The sequence below is a fragment of the Helianthus annuus genome, chromosome 2 (assembly GCF_002127325.2).
Source record: "Helianthus annuus cultivar XRQ/B chromosome 2, HanXRQr2.0-SUNRISE, whole genome shotgun sequence".
NCBI classification, from domain to species: Eukaryota; Viridiplantae; Streptophyta; class Magnoliopsida; order Asterales; family Asteraceae; genus Helianthus; species Helianthus annuus.
The window spans coordinates 14,572,350-14,592,327 of record NC_035434.2 but is presented as its reverse complement, the minus strand read 5'-3'; the positions used below and the strand labels follow the sequence as shown (position 1 = coordinate 14,592,327).

The 19,978-nt window shown below is 37.6% G+C and overlaps 1 pseudogene; it reads left to right on the top strand.

Annotated features, from left to right (window-relative positions):
• Positions 1 to 446: 446 nt before the first annotated feature.
• On the top strand, positions 447 to 18,851 carry LOC110941115 (annotated as a pseudogene).
• The last annotated feature ends 1,127 nt before the right edge of the window (positions 18,852 to 19,978 follow it).

Below are 19,978 nucleotides of genomic sequence, written 5' to 3'. Positions count from 1 at the left end.
GAAAGCGATTTATCATCAAGTTACTCCGCATCAACAGCAATCGTCACAAACTTCACATGCTAGGAAGGAGATCAAAGAGCCATCAAGGATAGCTTGTTATGGTCTGATAGATCAAGATGATGAAAGACTTCCAGAAGGTTTTAATTGGGATGATTATGTTCCTAACATACCTTCAAAGTCCAAAGCATTTGTTGCTCAAATTTATGACGATTCAACTGCTGAAGATGAAATGGCATATGCTTATTACGAATTTCAGCAATTCTATTCGAAAAAGAAAGAACAAGAACCAGTTTCAACAAAAGAGGCTTTAGAAAAAGCTCCAATTTTTTTATCACTCATCAGATGAAGAGAGTGATGATGATAGTGAAGAAATTCAAAAACTTGAATATTATAAAAGAAAATTTTCACCTGATAGTGATGATGATAATTTGTGTTTTGCAAGTAAAATGGAAGAGATCAAAGAAAGACAAGCTGCGAAAAAGAAGAATCATAAAGCAGCAACTGTCAAAGAAAAGATCAAATCTGAGGTAAATGTTCGAGAAGTAAAGAAGCAGGATAAAGAAATTTCAGCTTTCAAGGTTGAGAAGGAAGCAGAAACTGAAAAGATGCCTGAGAAGTGTGAAAACTGTGATACTGTGAAAAGGCACAACAACAAATTGATTCATAACATGAACAGACTGAAAGAATCTTATGATGTCTTAAACAAAGCTATGAATCAATATAACAAGTCAAGCAATGAACAAACAATAGCTATGAAAACACTCAATGGAGCGTTCATGACGAAGCAGAAAATCATCAATCAGTACATTGAGAAATGTGCTGAACTTGAACAAAAATTGGAAACTCAGAGGATAGAAACTGAGAGGGTAAACAGGTTATTGAAAAGTTACTCATGTGCTTCTTATGTGATTGACAGGATTTATCCTACAGTAGAAGGCATGAAAGCGTTTGAAGAGGAGAAAGTTGAAGTAAAGGATACTGGTAAGAAACATAGTACTGATTATACAAAGTGTCCATCGCCGCTTGAAGAAGGATATTCTCCAAGAAATCCTAATTCAGAAAGAGTCAAAAAGGCAACCAATTTAAAGTGGCAATCTGAACCATCAGATGACTTGCCAGATAACATTGATGTCACTTTCACAACATCTGATACGGATCATGAGTCCGAGTTGATTAAGAAAGTGGTGGATCATGTGTTGGATAAGGATGAGGAGTCAGAGTCAAAATCAACGTCAAAGTCTGACACGTCAAGTCCAACAGTTGAAAATAGCAAAAGGGTTTACAATAAAGATTTTCTGATGTCACAAAATAATTTGAATGACGGAACATTCAAAGTAGCATATACTTTGAATGATTCTGACAAATTATATTCTGATGAAGAATTTCCAATAAGAGGTGTTAAAACTGAAATGATTAAAAAGGTTTTCAAATTAACAGAAATTAATATTCCTGAAATAAAAGATGTAAATCTTACTGAAAAACCTAAAAAATACACCTCAAGAGTTCAACAAAGATTAAACAAGAAAAAGCGTTACAGTTCTGGTTCGGGTTATCGAAAGAAACTAAACCATAATGGTAATTTCAAAAAGAAAGGTTTAGGTTTTATTCCACCAGAAAATCATAAAAATGAGAAAATTTATAAACCAAAAACTGTTTTTGTTTCAGGAACATCTTCTGAAGAAGAAAAAGAGAATTTGTTCAGAAAGCAGACGAACAAAGAATTTCTTGCTAAGAAGCAAGAGAGTATGAAGAATGATGATGGTCAGAAGAAGGAAATGAGAACCTATTATAACTGTCAAAAAGTTGGGCACATTGCATGGAACTGTCCAAAGGCAACTCAAACAAAACAGGGAGTCTCTGAAAAATTAAAAGAAAAGGTGGTTGATACTGAACCACCAACCGAACAATTTAAAGTGTTCGAAAATTCAAAATTTAAGGTTGGGGAGAGTTCAAAATGTTTTTACAAAAGAAGAGTGAATCTGAACAACCAAAAGTGGGTTGTTAAGAAATCAGATACACTTTCTAGCGATGAATCTGATTCGTCAAAGTCAGAGGAGCAACACGTTGAGCTGAAAAGTGATAATTCTGTTCCAACAAATGATGCAAATTTTCCGCCATTGTCAAATGGAAATTTAAAACAAAAAATTGGCAAAGTTGAGATTTCAAATCAATTTTTTTCTGAAAAGAAAGATTTTGATGTTGAAAAAGCCTTTAACCCCAAAGTTCTAAATATTTTTGGAAAAATGGTTGACAGGAAGGTCAAAGGGGTAAAGGAATTTTATGAAAAGAAGAAGAAAGGAAAGAAACCGAGTGATGATGACTCGGAATCACCCAAGGACCGTCAGACTTGGGTGAATCTCTTTAACTGAAAAACCTGACTTGCCGGAGCTCCCAAGTTGGTAATCGTGGAGCATGAATCGGCATCTTTCTTAGAAATAAAAAATGTTTTTGTGAAGAATCTACAAGTGGTTAATCAAGGTCATTAACTTGAACTTGATTTAACTTTCATTCAAGCGATTTAAAGAAAAAGGAAAGTGGATTTACAAGTGGTATTAGTTTTGAAAAATGTTTTGAAAAATGTTAGATCTTACAAGTGGTTTTTTTGAGAACAATGTGATGAAATCCCCATGATGTGTGAAATCAATAAAACTAATTTTCTGGAAAAACCATTTTGATTGAAACAAACTTAAGTGTTTTGAAATGATAATGGGAAAATACTTTGTTGTTAGGGGGAGTTCTGATTGTTTATGCCAAGTGGATGGAGATTTGAAGCAATTCACATCAGTTTGTCAGTTTATTTGTACAGTTTATTGTTTTCATTTTCAAATTTTCCCGGAAAATCAAAAATTGAAACATATTTTTGTTTTTAGGGGGAGTAAAAAATTTAGAAATTTTGAAAATTTGAAAAATCCAAAACATTGATAAAACCTATAAAAACCAAAAACATTAAAAAATCAAAATGAGTTTTGTTGTGAAAAAGAGGAAATGATAGTACATCAGTAGACAATCACAACATGCTAAAGAAATGGAATGTTTTAAAGTGATAAAAGGTCTCACTGATGATATGCCAGTAGGTTTTTACACATTCAGTAGATTGTTTCGAGATATAAACTTAAATATCATTACTTACTTATCTCGTAGGGAACATCTCTTGGATATATGGGTAACCCCGAAATCTTGTTTGAAGGGCTTTCTATTTCTGACATACTAGGTCTTTATGCGTGATGATATCTGGGGTATTATACCAGCACTTCTGATTTTGCGGAAGAAATAGCCTAGTCCTCGTGTAATGCTCTACACTGCTTTAATCTTAAAGCTCACCCTCAGCATAAAAATGATGAAACATTGAAAAATGCTAATCATGTGTTGTTGAAGAAAAGATCCCCAAACGGGACACACCTAAAGTCGAGCCATCATCTCTTTGTCTGAACGAAAGTTCTAACCTGAGCTCTCATGGTCTCGCATTACCCAGTTACAGATATCAATAGTGTACATTCACCTGTAAGACTGAATATAGGAGTCTGGATACGGGAGTATATTCTGAGGTGGGACACGCGAATAAGTTAAGTCCTTAAAACACTAATATCGTATCTCGAATCGATTGAACTTTGTGTGAAAATTTAAATGGATCAGTATACTGACAATCTAAGTGAATTGTTTAGAACTAAAAGTTTTTAAAGCTCAACGGTGCTAGTGATGTGTCATAAACTGATATGATCATCTTACACAAACTCACAAAAATATTGTCTGTAAATATTTCTTTATTGCATTTTTACACACCATTCCTACGAGTGGTTTCTTATAAAAAATCCAAAAAGATTGTTTTAGCATAAAATTTTGAAAAATCAAAAAGATTTGATTTCATCTTATTTTCGACAACTGATGTTGGAAAGCTGATTTTCAAAATTCCGAGTGCTAAACATGATGAATAAATGGATTGGGAGAGTTTGTTTGATATGAGAAATGATTTTGAAATGTTTAAATGGTTCATTAATTTGAAACCAAATTTGAGTGTTTTTTAAATACAAGTGGTTTAGTAGTATTCTAAAATTGTTATATATAAAAAATCTTATGTTATAGGTATAGAATGTGCAGGTAAACAGCTTTGAAGAAGCTAGGTTTCGACTCCTGTAGATTTTCCACATATGCAGATTAAAGCCAGGTTCTTGATCCTGATGCTATGAAAAGCCAGGTGAAGTTCTGAACCTGTGAAAGCCGGAAAGCCAGGAATCGTTTCTGAACCTGTGAAGATCCCCGAGTCTAAACATGAGCAGAGTTTGAGCCAGGTTACGATTCTAGAAGCAAGTGCTATTCCAGACTGCGATCTCAGCTTATCGAAAGGGGGAGTCTGAAGATTGAAGATCTTAGAGAAAGGGGGAGTTTGTAGATTGAAAAGAGCCAGATTCAGATATTGAGACAGCGTTCGAGACAGAAGCTGCTGATTCTGGAAAAAGAAAGAGAAAGATTGAGGATGCTTACAGAGAAAGATACTTTGGAGAGAGCGAGAAGACTGATCAAGACTGAAGACTCAGTACACCAAAGACTCGTCAACATCCAGGGGGAGTTTGTTGGTGCATATGTCTGTTGACTTCGTCTTATATCGGGTCATGTAATAGATCAGATAAACCAAGACGCGTAGTTCGAGAAAAATGGGAAACAAACTTGAACTTACCACCTTACACGAACTGACCAGTTCGTGCGAACTGGCCAGGTCGTGCGAAGTGGACCACCTCGTGTAGATAGGTTCATGCGAACTGGCATCCCTATATATAGTGGTCTTGAGATTTCATTTGTAATGGTTCTGATTCCGGTAGCGAAGCTCTGCCGAAGTGTCTCCAGCTCGTGTAACTTGTTCAAGTTCAATACTAGAGACAGTTAATCTACTTCTAAGTGCAATACAAGCTGAATGAAGATTAAATCAATGAATTCCGCCTCTGATTTGGTCTAGAACTCTTCTGATCGACTCGTTTTGATCGATTCAATGATCCTACATTCAAAAGAGTCAGTTAATTGTATTTACCAGCGTAAACTGACGGATTTTCCAAAAAGGTTAAGTGATAGGTACTATACGTAAATTGGCTGGGAGCTCAGGGCGTTAATAAGGAATCTTGCAAGTTCTAAACGTCTAAAGTCTGTTGAACAATGTTTATATTTCTGTTTTAAGATCCGCCTATGGATCCATCTTACAATCCGTTTGTAATATTTGATGTTACTTTTGAATCGGTTTGTAATATATTTACTTTAGACTTCCGCTATGCATTGAACTGTGATTATTTGACTATGATGATATCAACTACGTCATGATACTCCCCACCGGTAATACGTGGAAATATCGGGGTGTGACAACATGATGTCATTAAGTACATTCCTTATCATTTAACAATGATAATTTCTGTTAAGTGTCCTGTTTTAATACAGGTAATAAAGTCTTACCAAAGAGACTATAAGTTTAGCAAACTTTTATATTACCCATAAGGTAGAACTTACCAAAGAAACCATAGTAACTGATTCTTCTTTCCTCGTCAAAAAAAATCCTCATTCATAAAAATCTAAGAGTACTCTTTATTTGAATAGAGTACGACAATATATGTTATTTTAATTGTTTTCTCATTGATTTCTATCAACCGTGAGTGCCAACTATGTTTGATAAAAGCGCCATATGAGGACTGGCGTAACCTAGTGTGTCCCATAGATTGCTTCCATGCCTGATCAGTATGGAGGTTTAATGCATGGAACCACTAAGATATTCCAATGGTCATATTGTACTAAAGTCAGCTAGTGGTATTCAAAGAAGATATCCATTATAGAAATGCCTAAGTAGGCGTCTCTACTTAAGGCATCCATGCACTCGTAAAACAGATGTGTCAATTGCACGACACAAGTGACGAACAACCCTGTTTAACTCGTGAGAGGCAAGTGGAGTTAGGATTGACATCCTATTAAGAGTTGTATCTGTTACAGAAACTCCGATTATTGTTGACAAAGGAAAGCACGATGCAATACGCTTGTGCATTGGTTACTTCAACCTAACTAGGAAACGATTTAGAATCGTTATTAGCTGCCCAGGATCGTCGATTTGTTCGACTAACCATGTGGGTAGTCAATTCCTTAAGATTGATTCGGATAGTAATTGGAATGACAATCTCACCCTAATTAAGTTCTCCGATAACCAATAGCATTATATAAGCATCAAGGCTGCTCCTTTAGAGACTTTGTTTGGGAGAAAGTGTCAATGCCCGTTTGTTGGGTAGGAGTTGGAAATCCCAATTATCAGAAGAATCTGAGATTTATCTTAAAGATGACGGATAAGATAATACGAATCCGTAATCATCCGAAAGCTGTCAGTAATCGGCAGAAGAGCAATGCGAACAAGAAGCGCAGATCTCTTAAAGTTCCAAGTAGGGAACAAGACTTTATTGAAGATACCAACATGAAGGGTATGGTACGTTCCAGCATAAAGGGCGAGTTGGGCCCTGGATATAAAAGACTATTTGAGGAAATCGAATACGTCAAGACCAGTAGCTTATAAGCTAAAACTTACCTAGGAACTTGATGGTATCCACAATGTGTTCCACATCTGTAATTGAAAGAAATGTCTAGCTGATAAATCGCTAGCGATGTCTCATAAAGATGTACGGATTGATGAAAGCCTGAGGTTTAATGAAAGATCTATATCGATCAAGGATCAACAGGTTAAGAAGCTCCGAAAGAAAGCTTGTACCTATTGAATAGGTAAATTGGGATGCCCGTAGAGGCCCCTAATATACTGTGGAAGTTAAGTCCATTATACGATAGAAAATACTTCCATCTTTTTGAGCAAATCTTGGGGTCGTGATTTCTTTTAAGGGGGTAAGGATGTAACACCTTGTAAAATCGTGTCCAATGATGTGTTGACACGTGTAATAAACCCTAATGAAGTCAAACGTTGACTATGAGGGTCTAATTTCGTCAAAATCGAAAATCTTGAAAATAGAAGGACTGAAAGTGTCAACATGCCTAAACTAGGCCTCTGAGTGACCTTATATGATGTCCGTATTCTCAAATGAGCCACTTGTTGGACGAGAGGAGCCGTTTGCGTAACTAAATGAAAGTTTGCACGACGAAGGGTTAAAAGTGTCAACATTTTAATTCTTACCTCTGAGTGACCTTTTAACAAACTGAGAGCTTCATGATGTTCGATCATACTCTCAGATGTGCCTAATATTGGCCATTCAAGGATTTTATGCCAATATGTGAAGTTACGCGCAAGTTTGCGAGTTATAGGGGTTAAAAGCGTCAACATGTTTAATTATACCTCTGAATGACCTTTTAATGAACCCGAAGCATTATGATGTGCAAGTATACTCTAGAGAATGCTTAATATGGGCTACATATGGCTTTGATGATATTAAAAGATAATACGCACAAGTTTGCGCGTTAAAGGGACCAAAAGCGTCAACGTCTAAAAAATACACCTTTGAGTGACCATTTAAGCGAACTGGAGCGTCATAATATTTGAACATACACTCGGGAATTCCTAGTGTGGGCCCAAGAAGGCTTTGATATTGATAAATGATATTACGCATCACTTATTGCATTAAAAGGACTAAACGCGTCAACGGGTAAAACTACGCGTTTGAATGGTCTTTTGAAGAACCGGGAACTCCGTAATGCTCTGTCGTACTCCTAGGTGTGCCTAAGTTGGGCCACTAGAGGTTTTCATACCTTATACACATATAACATATTAGATTTACTAGTATGGTGCCTAAAATGTAATTTTTAGAACTTAAAAAGCTGCATAAAGAAGACAGGGACCAAAACAGACTAACTGCAAAACTTATTAATCTGGGCCGCACCCCCTGGCGGGCCGCGAAGGCCTGGCCGCCCCTTCGCGAGCCGCGAGGACAGCAGATATGCAGTTCATTTTTTTAGGGATTTTCGGGATTTTTGGTCAGATTATAAACTGACCATATCATTGAGTTCTTGTATAATTCGGTAAATGATGATAATACCCTTTTCATGCATAAAATGAGATTAACATATGATTTGAATGCCAACCCTTTTCCTACTGATATTATATATTAAATAAACTATTTTGAACACTTAAGACTGATCAAAATCTCATATTTCCATAAACATCTTAATTATCGTCAATTAGCGATTTTTACGTTAATTAGGCGCATAGTATGGTTTAAAACCATATTTAGCACCTAAGACTTGTTACCGACTGATTTTATAAATAAATTTTAATACTTTAAAAGTAAGTATAAGTTTTGAACTTAGACTTCCAATTTTGTCCCTAAAAGCATATGTGAAATGACCAAAATGCCCCTACGGTGCATAATTTGGCCATAAATGGTGAACCTCACATATGTATGATATCTTACTGATATAACTTGATAAAATAAATATTTTTACTGAATGTTTTAGACCAGAACCTTAGTTTACTATAAAATCTCTTTTATAAACATTAAAATGACCAAAATGCCCCTACGGGACTTAAATTGGTCTTAAATACTTTTTGGGCATATATGTTAACATCCTACTAATGTATTAACATATTTTAAGCATAATAACATAAGGGACTTGTATATGGTTCATTTTGGTTGCCCGTTATGCATTTACGCGTTCGGATCGGTTTATGTAACTAGTTTACGTAAGTTTGCCGAAACGGGTTTAACCTTATCGTTTTTGCTTCAAAATCCGGAATGTACTTAGTTTACCCATATTATACAAGTCTTCCTACTTGTTGGGTCTAAATAACATTCTATTCCGGTCATCACTTGATCTAGCGTATCGTACCGTTCTAGATAATTTAAGCTAGCCGGTATAAGTCTACGACTTAAATAAGATCGGTAGCATTCTGAATTGGTTATATATTACCATCACTCCAGACTAGAGCCACCCGGTAAAAGCTACCTGCATTTAGATAGATTGGATACGACTGAGTATTTTTGCTGTGAATCAAGTATTAGCTCAGGTAAATACTTTTAACTTATTTTCCTTATACAGGCTTGGGATATGGTATTGTAATAATGCCGCTTGGTCGGGTATGAAATCATTTAATCGGATTGTGATTAATAAATATGCATAACCCGTTTTAATCTGTTTTGTTTGATAACATAAGCATTGGGGGTTAATACGACCGTGTCCTGGATATCCTCGGCTCATTTCATTTGAAAATGGCCACGACCTATGCACGGGGTGTAGGCATACACCTATCAGATGAAAATGCTAATATAACCCACATGTTGGGGATAACTCCTTTGTGAGTTCTATAAGTGGTGAGTCGGTTAATCACGACCGGCTTCCAAACCGGCCCCATATGTGTGATAAACATGTAAAACTGTTTACAAGATTTAATTAAAGATTGTCCCAAGTTATAAATGGTTTGTGCCTTGTGCACTTAAATCGATTTTCATAAACTCTTTTCAAAAGAGTCAGTTAATTGTATTTACCAGTGAAAACTGACGTATTTTCAAAAGACTAAGTGGCAGGTACTACTCGTAATAGGTTGGGAGTTGCTCGGTGTCGAAATAGAGGATCTTGCAAATCCTTAAAGATGCCATAAAGTCTGCTAAACTTCATTTTATACATTCTGTAAAGATCCACCTGTGGATTTGATATTACAGGCTCGTCTATAATAAATACTTTGATATTTTCAGACACTTGGGTTTGTAATAATATTTTATATTCCAACACTTCCGCTGTGCTATTCTGTGTGTGTTTGACCATGATGATATCAGCTACGTCACGATACTCCCCACCGGGCCCACCGGTAATATGTGGAAATATCGGGGTGTGACATAAAGTCTGTTAGTTTCCTCTCCTATGAATTTGTACGTGCTTCCTTTTATAAGTCATTGTATGTTACTAGAGGTTGGCCTGTTGGGCGGGCTGGGTAGCAAGTTAAAACATGTTCTAGTTGAAAATGATCCACAAAACATTTTTTGTCCATTTAATATTTTGTAATCAGTTTCTATATCCCTTGTAAATTTCAATACTCTCTTGCTACTTTTGTTTTTAAGCAATAAGGTCATTCTTCTCTCTTTCAGGATTTAGGGGCAACAAGACAATGAAAACAAGCTTCACAGCCTCAATATCTAACCTCAAAGTAGTTTGGCGTAAAGATCAAAAGCTAGACCAAGCAATCAAAAATGATAAATCATGGAGACTATGTGCCAAAGTTATTAAAGAAGTCTTAAACGAACCCGGTCAAATAATCCCTCTTCGCTATTTAGAAAATAGACGTGAATGGTTACGACTTCCTGTTAAAGTCGACACTTTTTCTTCTCGAAACCCTTTGCTTTTCGATGTGTATTATGACCGAATTAAGCCCAAGACTGACCCGGTTAAGTTTTTACGCGTCAATGATCGACTTCAATGCGTTTTGGATTGAAATGAAAGGGTTTATGTCGAAAACGAGCCGTTGATTGTTGCTAAGCTGTGTAAGTTGTTGATGATGTTGAAAGATAATGTGGTTAGTGTGGATAAGTTGGTTGGGTGAAGAGGGAGTTCGGGTTTCTGTAACACCCCGAAAATAAAAAACTTTATATTAGAAATATAAAGTATAAATAAACAAGAATTTACTAACTAGGGATTTTAACCTAGTTAACTGCAAGTCTAGAAGTAACTGATAATAGGGTTAAAATGACCAAACTTTAAGTTAAACGAAAGTAGAGGGACTAAACGTGTTAAAACTGAAACTTGATTTACTTAAACAAAATAAAAATCCAAAAACACAAAAAGTGGGTGTGTGGGTCGATCAGGAGCATGGGGCGACACAGGGTCTCCCACAAACCCTAGTTCTTCCAAAAATTCACCAAATTGAGGGCTCAAATTCGTTCTAAAACAAGTCTCAAACACAAATTCGTGATCTCCATTAAAAGGGGAGTCATAAGGTATGTGAATTTTGTGAAGAATCTTTAGTTGGATTTCTAAGTGAACTTAGAAATCTGAAATTTGATGTTGCATGTTAGTTGTTTAGAATGAAATAATGTCTAGGGACAAACCCTAGTCGATTACTTGATGAAACTGTGCCTATTTTGTGTAAAATTCATAATCACCACCTAAAGTGACAAGTGGGTTTTGTGAAACTTGATAAACACTAGGATTATAGTGGTTGTTCTAGTGTAATTGAAGCTTTGTTAAGTGAATCCAGAATTATAGAAGTTAATATTCATGTTAGATAGTTAGATTGTTGAAAATCGAGGCTATATGACAAGTTATGAACTTGTTAATAAATCATGTAAAATTTTGCCCATAAAGTGTTTGTATAAATGCCTCAAAGAAGGCTTAAAACTGAGAATTTAAGTTAAAACGCATAATTACGATGTTTCGGCAAATTATGCGATATGTGATTTAAAGAGAGTTCTAAATATGCCATGATTGAACTCTATAGGAAAGGACACCGGAGCATCAAGCGGACAAGCCGGTGGCGACTTGCGTTTGAAGGGTTCACTTTGAAGGTATGTAACTTGGCTTGTTACATTAATTGAATTGTTATTAAATTCTGCGTAGACGCAATGTAGAATAGATGTTGTGATGATTTTCTTGACCATGATCACTACTTCAAGTTATAGGGTCAGAATTGATAAGGAACTGTTTGGTAGTCATCATATTGGAGGTTTTCCACAAGATGAGCCAACGGGTCGGATAATTGTGTAAAACGTAGCATTAGTGTTTCAATTAGATAACAATGGCGATATCAATCACTAAAGCATTGAACCATGGAAATTGGTAAGGAAATGCGAGTGGTACTAAGCCCCGGATGATGGGCATAAGGCGCCATAAACTTATTAGTAAAATGGTAGAAAAATGGGTAAAGTTAGAATGGGTCGAATAAATGATAGTGTAGTGACTTTTAGCCGTATGATCGGTGAGTCAAATGTTGGTATGATAGTCGTAATGAACATGTCTGTAATGAATTTACAGACATAGAGGGAAGAAATAGCCTAAAACGACATGTGGATTTGGGCGAAATCAACAAATTAGTCAAATAGCAAAGTTACAGAGTCCACCGTAAGTTACGGTCTCCACCGTAACTTACGACGGAAAACAAAAATGTTACGGTGATTTACTACTGTATTACGGCAGACCAGAATCATACAGCATCTACCGTAACTTACGGTAGACACCGTAAGTTACGGTAGAGCCCAGAAAACTTTGTATTTTATTTTTCACATCTCGATGTCAGAACTGGTTTTTACGTACTATATTAATGTCAAAACTAATGTTTTTAGTGGTTTTGACCCTAGGTGGCGATGTGGATCTTACGGATGGCAGTCAAGCAAGTTTTGAAGAACCGAACACACTTTAGAAGCTTCCGCGATATCTAAATTTAATAGACAATGTTTTGAAATGGAATCTAGTAGCTAAACAACTTATGGATGTTTGAAATAGTTGTTAGTTGACTAATGTTTTGCTACTTTCCAACTATATCTATAGAACTTATGTTATAATTGGACGTCTTTTATGTATAATTGCATGAATTATTACTAAATTCAAGTAGTAATTATACGGGTGTTACAAGTTGGTAATCAGAGCTTAAGGTTGTCAACAAAGTGTTCGGTTCAAGCTTGATCGATCGTCCGGTAAGAATTAACTTTTTATTTTAGTAGATTATACCTTGTGTAAGAAACGAGATGTGAATAGATGTGCATGGGAAGAGTGTGTTAATTCACTCAAACCCGGAAAGTGCACTAAAAGTGAACGGTTAAAGCAAGCTAGGAACTTGGCTAAACCGAAACAAATAAAGTTATGTTACAAATGAAATGTTTAACGTTTAATGTAAACATTTCAGTTTCAAGATGTCGGAAAGAAATGATGATGATCCGGTGCAGACAAGCAACGAATAAACGAAAGAGATTATTGCCGAAGAAGTGGGGAAGGCAATTGAAGGTAGTATATCTGGGTTCATAGACAAAATTCAAAGCACGGTGCTGTCACTTGTCGAGGAACGAGTCAAAAGGTTGGAAGATAGTGTCAACCTTATAAAAGAAAAATCGGGAGAACGCAAGGGGTGTTCGTACAAAGAATTCATGGCGTGTAAACCGCCAATCTATAACGGGGAGGTCGACCCGATAATGTGTCAAAGATCGTTAACCGACGTCGAAGGGGTGTTTGAACGGACCCATTGTGAAGTAGGCGACTTTGTTGCTTACAGAACGGGTCAACTGAGGGGCCAAGCCAAGGATTGGTGGGACAATAAAAAGAAGGAAATAGGAGCCGAAGTGGCGAGGGTCATGACTTGGGATGAGTTTAAGGTGCCGTTCCTTAAACACCATAGTCCCAAAGCAGTTATCAACAGGATCAAAGAGGAATTTATCCAGTTAAGACAAAAGGGAGAATCAATTGATAAAATCACGGGTATCTTCATGGATAAGCTGAGATTCTGTGACGAGTTAGTCACCACTGAAGAGCAGAAGATATACTACTATTACAACATGCTGAGTGCTGAATACCGGGAGTTTATGACTCCCTCAAAGTATGAAACTCTCACAGAAATCATCAACACCGCCCGGGAACGGGAAATTGAGTTAAAGAATAAGTTGAAAGAGGTGAGCGGATGGCACAAGATGTGAATCCAAGCCCTACAAAGAAAGCTAGAACGGCTGAAGCAGGGAAGAAAGTGGATGGTAAAGGCGGGTCGCCAAGTTGCAAGGTTTGTGGAAAGGGGCACAAAGGTGAGTGCCGCTTTAAAGACAAGCCGTGTCCGATATGTGGGAAGACGGGGCACACTGCATCGCTATGCCCCGTAAAGGTTTCCGTTTGTTACAAATGTTATCAACCCGGCCACCAAAAGTCTGAATGCCCCGAATTGGTTGGGAAGAGAGACACAAAAGAGTCTCCAACGGAGGCTCCAAAGGCAAAGGCTAGGTCCTTCCAACTTACTGCGGCTGAAGCAAAGACAGAAGCCGATGTGGTCTCAGGTATATTCACGATTAACTCAATTCCTGCACGTATATTGTTTGACACGGGTGCGAATAAATCCTTCATTTCGCATAGATTTATTCGACATCCTTCATTTGTATTGACGAAATTATCTGTGCCCTTAGAAGTTGAAATAGGGGACAACAAAAGCTTTATAGTTTGTGATACTTGTCGAGGCTGCAAATTAAGCATTGATGATGAAGAATACTTAATAAACCTAATCCCAATGTCAATGGGGGAATTTCAAGTAATTGTTGGGATGGATTGGCTATCTCAGCACCACGCGAAGGTCGTGTGTTTTCGTAAGGAGATAAAGCTAACATCACCTAGCGGAAAGCACGTTACAATTTATGGCGAAAAGGGAGGTAATCCTATAATATGCTCAATGATGAAAGCTCACAAACTAATGAGGCATGGATGTAAAGCGTTTCTGATATACGTAAATGAGCCCGAGAAAGAACTACAGAAGATTGGAGACGTACCCGTGGTATGTAACTTTGAAGATGTATTTCCGGATGATTTACCGGGAATGCCGCCCGAACGGGAGGTAGAGTTCGGAATCGAATTGATTCCGGGCGTGAAACCCGTAGCTAAAGCGCCATACCGACTCGCGCCGTCGGAATTACAAGAATTGATGTCACAAATTCAAGACCTGCTTGACAAAGGATTCATAAGGCCGAGTATGTCTCCTTGGGGCGCACTGGTACTGTTCGTGAAGAAGAAAGACGGAAGCATGTGCATGTGTATCGATTACCGGGAGTTAAACAAACTCATGGTAAAGAACCGATACCCGCTTCCGAGAATAGATGATCTATTCGACCAATTACAAGGTGCGAATTGGTTTTCAAAGATTGACCTTAGATCGGGGTATCACCAACTAAAGGTCAAGGAGGAAGATGTGCCGAAGACGGCTTTTCGCACGCGATACGGACATTACGAGTTCCTCGTGATGTCATTTGGGCTGACAAATGCACCCGCGGCTTTCATGGATCTCATGAACCGGGTTTGCAAGCCAATGCTAGACAAATCAGTCATCTGTTCATAGATGATATTTTGGTGTATTCGAAAAGTGAAGCCGAGCATGAACACCATTTACAAGAAGTGTTAGAGACACTTAGATGAGAAAGGTTGTATGCGAAATTTTCTAAGTGCGCCTTTTGGTTACGAGAGGTGCAATTTCTCGGCCATGTCATAAGTGCCGATGGAGTGTTGGTGGATCCTTCAAAGATCGAGGCCGTGTCAAAATGGAATCCCCCGAAGAACCCCTCAGAAATTAGAAGCTTTTTAGGGCTTGCGGGGTACTATAGGAGATTCATTCAAGATTTCTCCAAGATTGCGTCGCCACTAACAAAGTTAACCCGGAAGGAGGAGAAGTTCGATTGCGGTGTAGAACAAGAAAGGGCGTTTCAGACGCTAAAAGAGAAGCTAACTCAAGCTCTGGTATTAACATTGCTGGATGGAGTCGAGGACTTGGTGGTTTACTTGGATGCCTCATTATCGGGGCTCGGATGTGTTCTGATGCAACGGGGCAAAGTTATAGCTTATGCCTCGAGGCAATTGAAGATACATGAGAAGAAATATCCCACACACGATCCTGAGTTGGCTGCGGTGGTATTTGCGTTAAAAATATGGAGGCACTACTTATATGGGGTAAAGTGCACCATATTCACCGATCACAAAAGCTTAAAATACTTCTTCGATCAGAAGGAGTTAAATATGCGCCAGAGACGATGGTTGGAAATGGTGAAAGATTTCGACTGTGAAATACACTACCACCCCGGAAAGGCAAATGTGATGGCGGATGCTCTGAGTAGAAAAGCGGACTATGTCCCAATACGAGTAAAGTCGATGTAGCTTGTGGTGACCTCGGGTATACTTGAACATATCCGAGAGGCACAAGTAGAAGCAGTGAAAGAGGAGAACTGGAAGAAGGAAAGAATAATCGGCCAGTTGAAAGACTTGTCAGATGGAAAGAACGGGTTGAAGACTCGGTCCGGAAGAATATGGGTTCCAAATACTTGTGGGGTAAAGGCGCTACTACTGGATGAGGCCCATAAATCCCGATATTCTATTCATCCGGGTGCGACCAAGATGTATAATGATCTGAAACAAAATTATTGGTGGCCCAGAATGAAGAGGGATGTGGTGAAATATGTGGAGAAATGCTTGACTTGCTTACAAGTCAAGGCGGAGCACCAGAAACCCTATGGGAAACTGCAACCTTTAGAGATCCCGGTTTGGAAATGGGAACATATTACTATGGACCTATTGACCAAACTACCTAAAATGATTCGGGGATTCGACGCCATATGGGTGATTGTGGATAGATTGACGAAGAGTGCACATTTTATTCCTATACGCGAAACATATACTTCGGAAAAGATGTCCGAGGTGTATACAAACGAAATAGTGGTACGTCACGGAGTACCGGTATCTATTGTGTCGGATAGAGATACCTGGTTTACTTCAAACTTTTGGCGAGATTTTCAAGAACAGATGGGAACGAAACTCTTCATTAGCACCGCCTACCATCCACAGACGGATGGACAGAGTGAAAGAACAATACAAACCCTAGAAGATATGTTACGGGCATGTATCATCGACTTCGGTGGAAGTTGGGATGTTTATCTACCTTTGGCCGAATTTTCATATAACAATAGTTACCATTCGAGTATCGGCATGGCACCTTATGAGATGCTATATGGTAGAAAATGCAGAACCCCGGTGTGTTGGGGTGAGGTGGGACCACGCGAATTGGCCCATACGGATGTAATCCAGGCCACTAATGAGAAGATTGAAGTGGTACGAGCTCATTTGAAAGCAGCCCAAGATAGGCAGAAGTCATATGCCGACAAAAGACGAAGACCGATTGCATTTCGGATAGGCGATATGGTTATGCTGAAAGTTTCCCCATGGAAGGGTGTTATTAGATTCAGAAAAAAAGGGAAACTAAGCCCGAGGTTTATCGGGCCATTTAAAATCATCGAACGGGTTGGCAAGGTGGCTTATCGCCTCGAACTACCTGAAGAGTTGAGTGGGATACATGGCACATTCCATGTATCGCAACTTCGGAGATGTCTGGCTGATGAGACAACTTATATCCACTACGACGACATCGAGGTGGATGATAGACTAAACTATGTGGTAAGGCCCATTGCGATCTTGGATCGCAAGGTAAAAACCTTAAGGAATAAAGAGATCAATCAAGTAAAGGTTAAATGGGAACACAGAAAGGGTGCGGATACCACATGGGAGCCCGAAGAGGAGATGCAACGACTCTACCCTACTTTATTTGGTACGTAATTCGGTTTCGGGGACGAAACCCTTTTAAGGGGGGTGGACTTGTAACACCCCGAAAATATAAAACTTTATATTAGAAATATAAAGTATAAATAAACAAGAATTTACTAACTAGGGATTTTAACCTAGTTAACTACAAGTCTAGAAGTAACTGATAATAGGGTTAAAATGACCAAACTTTAAGTTAAACGAAAGTAGAGGGACTAAACGTGTTAAAACTGAAACTTGATTTACTTAAACAAAATAAAAATCCAAAAACACAAAAAGTGGGTGTATGGGTCGATCAGGAGCAGGGGGCGACACAGGGTCTCCCACAAACCCTAGTTCTTCCAAAAATTCACCAAATTGAGGGCTCAAATTCGTTCTAAAACAAGTCTCAAACACAAATTTGTGATCTCCATTAAAAGGGGAGTCATAAGGTATGTGAATTTTGTGAAGAATCTTTAGTTGGATTTCTAAGTGAACTTAGAAATCTGAAATTTGATGTTGCATGTTAGTTGTTTATAATGAAATAATGTCTAGTGACAAACCCTAGTCGATTACTTGATGAAACTGTGCCTATTTTGTGTAAAATAATGTCTACCTAAAATAATGTCTAAACAATGTTTTGCTATTTTCCAACTATATCTATAGAACTTATGTTATAATTGGACGTCTTTTATGTATAATTGCATGAATTATTATTAAATTCAAGTAGTAATTAGACGGGTGTTACAGTTTCCAAATGATGTTCTGGTGAATTTGGTACTGAAATATCTGGAATATTTTAAATTAGTTGGGGATCCAGGAGTGGGAAATTCATTTCTGTAGTTGGTTTCTTAGAACCCGAGATTTGCGAAATCTATTATTGAGCAAAGGGCTGATGAGGAATCGGAGTTAACTGGTATAAAGATCAGGCCGTCTTTCAACTGGAAGCTGCCATCAGATTTTTTAATCAAGAAAGAAATGCGGGAATGGATTAGAGATTGGAAGGAACGTCCGTACATATCACTCACCGTATGACGATGCGTCAAATTTGAATCAAACGACTCTAGAAATGGAGAAGAGAACGATGGGAGTTTTTCACGAGTTACTATCATTATCTTTGTATAAAAGAATTCCAGTGCCGATATTGGGCAAGTTTACTGAAGAGTATAGGTTTTCAAACGCGTTTTCGAGTGTGTTTACATGACATTCAGGGATCTTTTATATGTCACTAAAAGGTGGGATCAAAACAGCAATGCTGCGAGAAGCTTATAACGGTGATCGGTTGATTGACCGAGATCCGCTACTGGAAATTAATGATAATTTTATTGAATTATTGGCTGAAGGACACAAGCAGAGGGAAGAAGAACTGAATCTAAAAAACAAGCGGTTAAAAAGGATATGGATACGGTGTCAGTGACAAACAATACACTGAATGATCTTGATCTTAGTGAAAGTGAAGGGCTTTATAGCTCTTGAAGTTTCTCTGTCGACAGGAATGCATTTATGCTGTCTGCTTCCGACTCTACCCTTTCGGTGGCTCTCAAGTTGTGAGTCTCTTCCTTCTTTACAAATGAATGTGTTTGAATATGTTAGTTGCAAAGTTGCAGAATTGCTACCGATTAAATGAAAAGACTGCAACATTGTCGAATGGTTCATATATTGGACATTTTTTAGTCGAAGTATCATATTGTTGTCTTTTAGGCAAAAGCAACATAGTTTATAATGTTAAGTCCATTAAGTTTTATAGTTTTGCATCCATTCATATATGCTGATTATACATGTATAAGGGCAATTACTTGTAGATTTGAGTCTTTTAAGGTTCAATTGTTGATGGATCAATTGGTTTGATTTTAAGACCATTTATTACAATAATTGCATATTCATTCGTTAATTTCAATTTCACATTACACTCATGAGTCTGTTTTCGCCATGTTAATGTTGTGTTTTTTTACTAATGAGTCTGTTTACACCATGTTAATGTTGTGTTTTTTTTTCTACCCTTAGTTATTATGCCATATGATTTGTCATTTGTCATTACTACATGTTATACAGGCTGAAGTTCAATCTTCTCATTTGAGTACTACCGACGACTTCCATACATCTGGTGCTTTAGATGGTACAAGCATGTACATATACTGACTTGTGTTTTCTTCCTTCTAAAATTATGTTTTATTTTAGGTATGGTGGACTGTGATGACGTGCTTTAAAATCATTATTTAACTAAGACTTCGTTGTTTCAGTATTGAAAACAATCAGACTGATCAACAACAGGCTGGTGGTAATTACACCAAACAAGATACAGAGAAGCATGCGATAAATTAGTTTTTTTACCATTCGCCACCTAACTACTTTTTTACGTCCACATATTTCCTATTATTTTTTTTCTTTGAGTATTTTTTGACTGTTCCTTTCGTGTTTGACTAAGGCAGGTGCATGATCAAAAACAGACTTCACAGTCTAAGGGTTAGTATTTTTATACCTTTGGCAATAATACCAACCTTTGTTGTGTATAATTGACTTTTTTTGTTTGCATTTATATTATTTATTGCAGTTTTATAGATATGGTTAGTGATATAAATGATACTATTTGAAGCTTTGATGAGAAATGGTACTTTTAGAAATGTGACCACTTGGTTAAAAAGGAGCTTATATGTTAGATGGATTAGGTCAACAGAGTTAAGAATGGATTAGTCAACAGAGGTTAAAAGAGGGTTAGTCAACAGAGGTTAAAAGGGTTAGTCGACAAAGGTTAAAAAGGGGTTAGTTAATAGAGGTTAAAAGGGTTAGTAAACAGAAGTTA